The following is a 7,558-nucleotide window of genomic DNA, read 5'->3' as shown; positions in this document are numbered from 1 at the left end:
TCTGCCTATACATCTTTTTCTCACCTGGGCTTTCACTTTTCAGTGGGTTTCCCCAGATTATAAAGACTCCCAAGACATTTCAAGTCATTGTGCTCTCACAGATTCTCCTCAGGTTCTCCTCACACAGTGACTGACATTTAAAAGGGACTAAGTACAGAGCAGAGAGCGGCTGTAAGCTGTGAGAGGAAATGGAAAAGACACAGGGAATTTTAAGTATCTGACAGGTAACAAGTCACACATTGACACAAATCGGATTATTTGCAGCTATCAACCTCTTAAAAAAAACGCACTGCCTCTTCATTTCTGTCTGTCTGTCACCCACAATCTATGTTTAAATAACTGCCAAACTCACAGTCCCCTTGTGGTAATTGGATCCAATGTGGGCAAGGACCAATGAGGTGGTCACACAGATGGTTTTTCACAGACTTAATGATGCATTTCAGATTCCTCCTAATTGGCTACTGGAGGTATATACCATAGGACACCAATGAGTCGAGGAGAGGGGGCTTAGCCCTAGTCGACCACTTTGAACCTTGAACATCCCAGATGGAGTCACTTGAAGGTTTACTGTGACATTAAGCTTTAAAAGGCCCACAAGTTCCCTCTGGCTTTACATACCCTAATGAGAAGGATTTAACAGCAGTGGGACACCCTGATCAGGAGAGACTGTTGTCCTGTTTCATGTGGCAGTTAAAATAAAACAGCTCTGTCTTTGTTCTTGTTCTCTTAACAGGATGTACAACATCTAGGTTCATATGTGTCCATGGCTCAAAGAGAAGTTGCCAGGCGTCCACCTTTAAACATACTGTACTTTTAGTCTGATAGCTAATTCCACCTCCGAGGGAAATAAGTTCTTTCTTTTTCTCTTTCCTGCCCTTTATATCTCCTCCTCGCTCTCTTTCTCTGCCAGCTCCCCCTGCTCTGAGGGAAAACTCCAGAGAAATGAAGGAGGACAGGGGCCAGAGGAGAAAGGTTTCTGGGAAGAAGTGATTTATTCCCAGGCATTTCCAGTGAACATCATGAATAAATTCAGAGTTAGGTAAGCATTGTTTCTTCTTGTCCCTGTGGAGGGAAGAAGGAGGTTGTGACTGTTCATGGTTTGTGCATGTTTTATTCTCAGAGCTTCTCAGAGAGATAACTCCGCAGTATTTTTACAGTATATCTGCCATGAAAAGTATATTGTGCACTGGACATTACTGTTTCATTTTGATTTCTGTAATGATGACAAGGCCTGCTGTAGAAAGAGGTAGGGTGTGCCGTTGATCCGAATCTGTCCCACATTAATCTCTCAGAGTGGTCATATTGAATTCAATGTGGAAGTCAAAGGAGCAAGGGACTACTATGCCAAGATATCTAAGGTTAGAACTCACTTACCTGAAAGGAAATACTGAGGATGGTTTCTTTGGGGCAGCTGTTTTGACAGGCAGACTATTTCCCAAACTGATCTAGTTTAGCCAAAATGGAAGGAACTGAAGATATAAGATTACTAATAAACAAGAGAGGGTCATATAATGCCACTTTATACAATGAATCACTTCGAGTTATGCCTTTATATCAACAGCTCTGTTACAGGGGCAGCCCTGTCTTGTCCCTCTCTGAAGAGGGAAATGGCCGGATTGAACATTATTTGTGTGAATACATGCAAAAGGAGCCCAAGAAATTAAATTTGGGCCAGTCAAATGCTTTTTCTGCATCTAAGATCTACAATTGTGGGTGTACCGTGTTGAAGGTCAATGTAAATTACGTTAAAAAGGTTACAAGTGTTGAAGAAAGAGTGCTTTCCTTGAATAAATCCAATTTGATCAGAGGATACAATGGGTGGAAACACTTTTTCTTGATATTAAGCAAAGGCCTTTTTCCTAGAATCTTCTAATCTCAATTGAGAGGAGAGATTAAGATTCTGAGAATAACTAGTCTTTGTCTTTCTTTGGGTAGGAGATATATAATTTAATTAATATATAATTAAATATATATATAATTTATTTCTTTGTTATACTAAGTTACTCCATTTCTTGAATTGCTGTTCAAAATGACTAATATTATCACACCTTTAAAAGCTATCCAGGAAATGTGAAGATGTGGATGCATTTTAGGTTGTGAAAACTAACAGCATTGACTTGTTCACTAAAAGGTTCAGTTTGTGAAAATACAAATGGTCAAAGTTTAGCATGGTGATAATGGAACAGGAGTAAACACTCACACTTTACAAGATCCAAAGAGGGTCAAACCACACAAACAAATGACTGTTTCCATTTGAATTGTATTTTATAATGGAGCAAAAATATGGTCAGTAAATAGCACCAGTGGGTAGACTTTTTAAATCAAACCATTATAGATTCACTCTTTCTTTTGTGAGGTTGAACTGAACGTCACTTCACTGACCTCAGCTCAGTTCAAATTAAATTGAATTCTTTATTGACCCACTGGGCAAACAATTTTTGGCAAACACGAACATGGAAAACAATGTGCTCTCACCACTCACAGTAAAAGGGGTTATTTGAGGTCATGGCAATAATGAAAACAGCTTAATTTGCAACTTTTAATTTTAACATTAAAAAAACTGCCCCTTCAAGTGAACAGGAGCTAAATAAAACCGAGTCAAAAGGAGGTTATTGACATCAAGAACCTCTGGCTTCCCTGAGGAAGAGACTTTTGTGTTCTTAGTATTTGTACAGTGACAACTGAATCTCATGAAGTTGATGTGGTCATTTTTAATCTTTGAACTTCACTGGCTTCCCAGTTGCCCATATGCTCAGATAGATCACAGCAGACTAAAAATTATATGTCAATTGAACACAATATATGACACAAAACAACTGTAAACAAGACTAATGCAGACCTACTTTAGCCCCAATTCAACTTTTGACGGACCACAAAGCAACAACATCCGACACTGCAGTTGCCAATCAAATACTGTATGTGCAGGCATATTCCTGGTAGATTACTTTGTGAATGCTGTAATTATTGTATTGCAATTTACCTCGCAATCATAGCGATGAAAGATAAAATGATTCACACAGTAATAACTTTCAAGAGTTGTAAAATTCCGCCTTACCATATTATAAACCGTGAAGCAACACACTCCCAGCCTCTTGTGTTGTTTTAATGCAGGACTGTTTTTGGTCTGAACGCCTGCTTACAGCCATGCTAGCAGCTCTGTGAGGCTGTACTTATGCAGAGCAGTGCTGTGGACTAAATACTGATGTCAGCATAACATGCTCACAAACCGTGAAGATAAGCAGAAATGATGTTTACCATGTTTACCATCTTAGTTTAGCATGTTAGCATGCTAACATTTGCGAATTAGCATTAAACACAAAGTACAGCTGAGGTTGATGAGAATTGTTTTGCAGGTATTTGGTCATGAACAAAAGTATTGGACAAATTTAAGTTTTGACTTCTTGATGTAGAGGAATTGATCTCCAGAGTTGTTACAAATCATCCTGAGGGGAACATGACTGTACATGTCTGTACCAAATTTCATGGTGATCCATCCAAAAGTTCTTGAGACATTTCACCCAAACCCACAAATGTCAACCTCATGGTGGCACAAGAGTTAAAGTCAGGGGATCACCAAAGTCATTAGGATAAATGCTATGGGAACAGTGCCTGTACCAAGTTTCCTGACAATACATCAAGTAGTTACTGAAATATATCAGTCTGGACCAAAGTGTACAGTCTGAGAAATTTGGACAAGCACAGTGAGGACCAGAGAACATCTTTACTCTCACAAAATCCACTGAACATTGTCTCTTGATGGTAAACGTGGAAGCAAACTATTAGACAGTTTGATGTGGTGAGGTAATTGGCTTCCTCAATAATTCACTCACTTTTCCTCAATCACAGTAGTCCCAGTTACTTCAGAATTAACACTTCAAATGTGTCTTTGTCTTTGCTTCCCTCTCTCATACACTATCTTTCTGTATGACTCTCCTTGTGACAAGAAAAAGGACAATATTTCTGATTTCTGACAACAGTACTGCTCTATAAATATAGAATACTGGGTTTTAATGAGGTATGAAGTTACCCAAGAACAATTTAGACAGCCCCATCAAAAGATGAAGGGGAAAAGCAAAGTGGGCACAAAGAGAGAGAAATAACGTATTACGTTTGTTTGCTTTTTTGTTTTTATATGAAACAATTCACTTTTCAGTATACATACCCGTCAGAGCTCATGGGTGGTCAAAGCAGTATCTTATCATGGCATAATATTACAGCTTACAGAGTCTAAACATAACCTTATGAAGTTTAAGTTTTAAAACAATTTTTCTTCCACAAAATCCCTATTAGCAGCACTCACTGCCCGCTACATGTATAGTGCATATTGGTTTTGAGAGTTCAGGATGGCCTGCTGTGCAGCATCCCTTAGGCTGTTCAGGGTTCAGTGTCTTGCTTCAGAGTGTTTCAGCTGTGATGGTGTTTACTGTTGATGTAACACCACCCACAGAGTAGACCTTGCTGTTGGTGATGGGATTCAAGAGTTTTTAGTACTTTTGCAATGCTCTGTCAAATTTTAAATGATCATTAAAAACCGAAAAACTTTGACAAAAAAAACCACTACTGGCTCCATCAAGGCCAATGCAGAGCAGGATACTGTATGTAGTAGAGAGCAAAAGGATGAAGTTCTGCCAAAACCAGCTGGTGCACACTACAATGCATTTCTAGGTATTAAATGTACTTACTTACTACTGAGGCATACTTTGTCAAAAGGTTTGTAAAAAAAAAAAAAAAAGCTTTATTAATGGTAATTAAATCATTCACTAATGCTTTATAGATTAGTAAGAACAACTTTTGTTTCCTCATAAGGAGGACTCAGACGTTTCATAGCAACTGATTTACACATTACGAAAGTGTTAACAAGCTAAGATGTTTCGTAAGTTTTATTGGTGCAATCGGATTTAGTAAATCACTAGTTTGAAACTAGCCAGTAGTTTGTAAGAACTTAGGAAGGACCTCACACACATACTTAGTAATGGATTTACGATCAGTGTAACTGTGTAGCCCTGTCCTGATCTCTAAATCACTAGTAAATGATTTATTAACCATTATTAAAATTATTAGTATTAACCTATTATCCTTATAATATATAATATTATAAAGTGTGCCTTATCTGAAAGTGGTACCAAATTGACTTGCTATGTTATAAATCATCTTATTCAACTTATATTTTCAGGCACTTGTTGTTTTACAGTAGCAGTCATGTACACTAGCACTGAGTCAGAGAATTGTTCATTAAAGGACAGCCTGCAGTGCTCTTTCTGTTTCTGTTCAAATTTTAACCCACCAGCACTCTGAAGACACAAACAACATTTCAGCCCCTACTGGATCTTCCTAAGGTCAACGTAAAAGCCCACGCTGTCCTTTGCTTTAATAGTACATGATGAAAAGAGAAGTCATCTTATATAGGCTCTGTCAATTGCTTTATGAAGCTGTAACACAGAAATAACACCTCAGTGCCAAATAGTACATTGCTGTAGGCCTTTTCTCAAAGTTAAGTCATCACATAGAAGTAAAAGTGAGTAAAAGAAAAGGGAAACAATAAGAAAAAAAACTGAATAGGATGAAGAAAAAGTACAAAGAGAACTGAACTGAAGGGAAATGTAGTAGATCTTCAGGGCTGCTGTGAGACAAGCCATGTGCTTATTGGAGAATTGATTAATGGAGGCAACAAGAACATGGAAAAAGCAGAGAGTCCCCTGTGACTACACTGCAGTACACACTGGTGATAGAGACACTTCTTATTCACTCACACAGCCATCAATGACTGTCAAGGAGAAGCTTAAATATGACTGTACACCGTGTTACAGGAGAGAAAATCAATACTCAATGTACAACTGAGTGAGTTTCATTACAGCTTATCATGATCAATTTACGATTCTGGGTGTGCCTCTGCTCCTCCGCTCTTTCTTATCGGTTCTTATGGATATCATGGTCCTACTTGTTAAAAATGAGGAAAAATATGCTGGAAAGTGTACTTTCAAAATATTTTCTCCTGCTTGCAGTGGGTGATCAGGATACACGGCTGTTCTTAGACACACCTGCTTGAAAGCGTCATTTGAAATGTTCATCACTGTGTGGGTTTCTGTATGCAATCATCTCTCTATGTCTCTGACAAGCTTTATCCAGTGAACAGAAATAAAACTAAGTTTGTCTGCGGCTTGAAGTCAGTTAAACTCCTCTCATTAAACTGCAAAAGCCCTGCAAAAGCTCTTGCTGCTTTATTTGGTTTGAAAATGAAATGTGCCTCTTCTCCTCTGGTGCCTCAGCATCTAATCTAATTAAAGCCCCATACAAGTTTTGAATACAGATGCATTCGCAGCCTGCGATACCTTAAATAGTTAGATTACCTTGGCAATCAGTCTTCCTGTTATACTTGTACAGCCTCCTGGCCCCAGTATAAGCTATTAGAATATATGTGAGCTGCATACAGTATTTTCAACACCTGCACACAGTGTTGCAAATAATTTAGCAACGATCTGCTGCCAGGATCCATAACACACTTGGGATGTTATGCAAATTGCATGCTTCAAATGGTGTTGAGCTTTTTAGGGATTGAACTTTCAGGTCCACAGTTTTCATACGGACGGTATAGATTGAAGTCAACACAGAAATATCTGAAGCCCCCAGCCAACCAGTCGACACAGATTTGCGCCGCTTTACATAGCCGAGAAGGGAACAGATGGGTGGAAGTTATGAAGAAGACCATTATATTTAAGCATTTTCTGTGGCTTATCATGATCTCGGTGAAGAGTGAGTGGGGGATTTTTTTACACTCCAGCATGCTCTCTCAGCGGTGGGTAACCAGCGCACTCAGGGGGATTCTTTCCTTGAAAGATTCCTTTTGAGCAATTCCATATCTCGCTCATAGCATTTTATTCCCAGGTGTGCGCATGTATGTTAAGTAGTTGGGGAGTAGGAGGAGATGGGTGCATATTTGTGCTTGTTGTTTATCCCACAAATCTCTCAAGAATGTTTATACAAGGAAAATATACATTACCTGAAAATGTTGTACATGCCAGATTCCTACAAATACAGCATACTGTTAAAATGAAGACTGTTGAACGATGCAATGTTCAGACAGAACATGCTCCAAAAAGAAAGACAAAACAGAGCAGAAGGCTAGATGGACATAGTGTAATGTCCCCATTAGCTGAGTGTTCTGAGCACACCAAGGACACTTTTTGTGCCAGAATATTCTACCCTGTCCTTGATAACATGCTGAGTGAGCCAAATAGATGATTCTCAAAACCAATTTGTGAAATAATGATGGCTATCCAAGCCTTAAATCCTGGAAGTGCTACATTTTGCCAAGAGGAGGCTCTATTTTCATTTGCCTCCTCTTATGAATACAACATAAGACCTCAGACATGAGGTACACCAAATGAAAAGAATCCAAGAGTGGAAAGTGAAATCTGGCATACCCTCTAGCATAGTACATCTCACCACGATCATTGAACCATTTATAGAAGTATTCCATGAGCTCTTCAGAATACGCAAAATTGCCATTGCCATACCTGTGAGTACTGCTGCCTGTGAATGCAGCTTTTCCACACACAGG

The sequence above is a fragment of the Thunnus albacares genome, chromosome 15 (assembly GCF_914725855.1).
Source record: "Thunnus albacares chromosome 15, fThuAlb1.1, whole genome shotgun sequence".
NCBI lineage: Eukaryota > Metazoa > Chordata > Actinopteri > Scombriformes > Scombridae > Thunnus > Thunnus albacares.
This window is presented reverse-complemented; position numbering follows the sequence as displayed.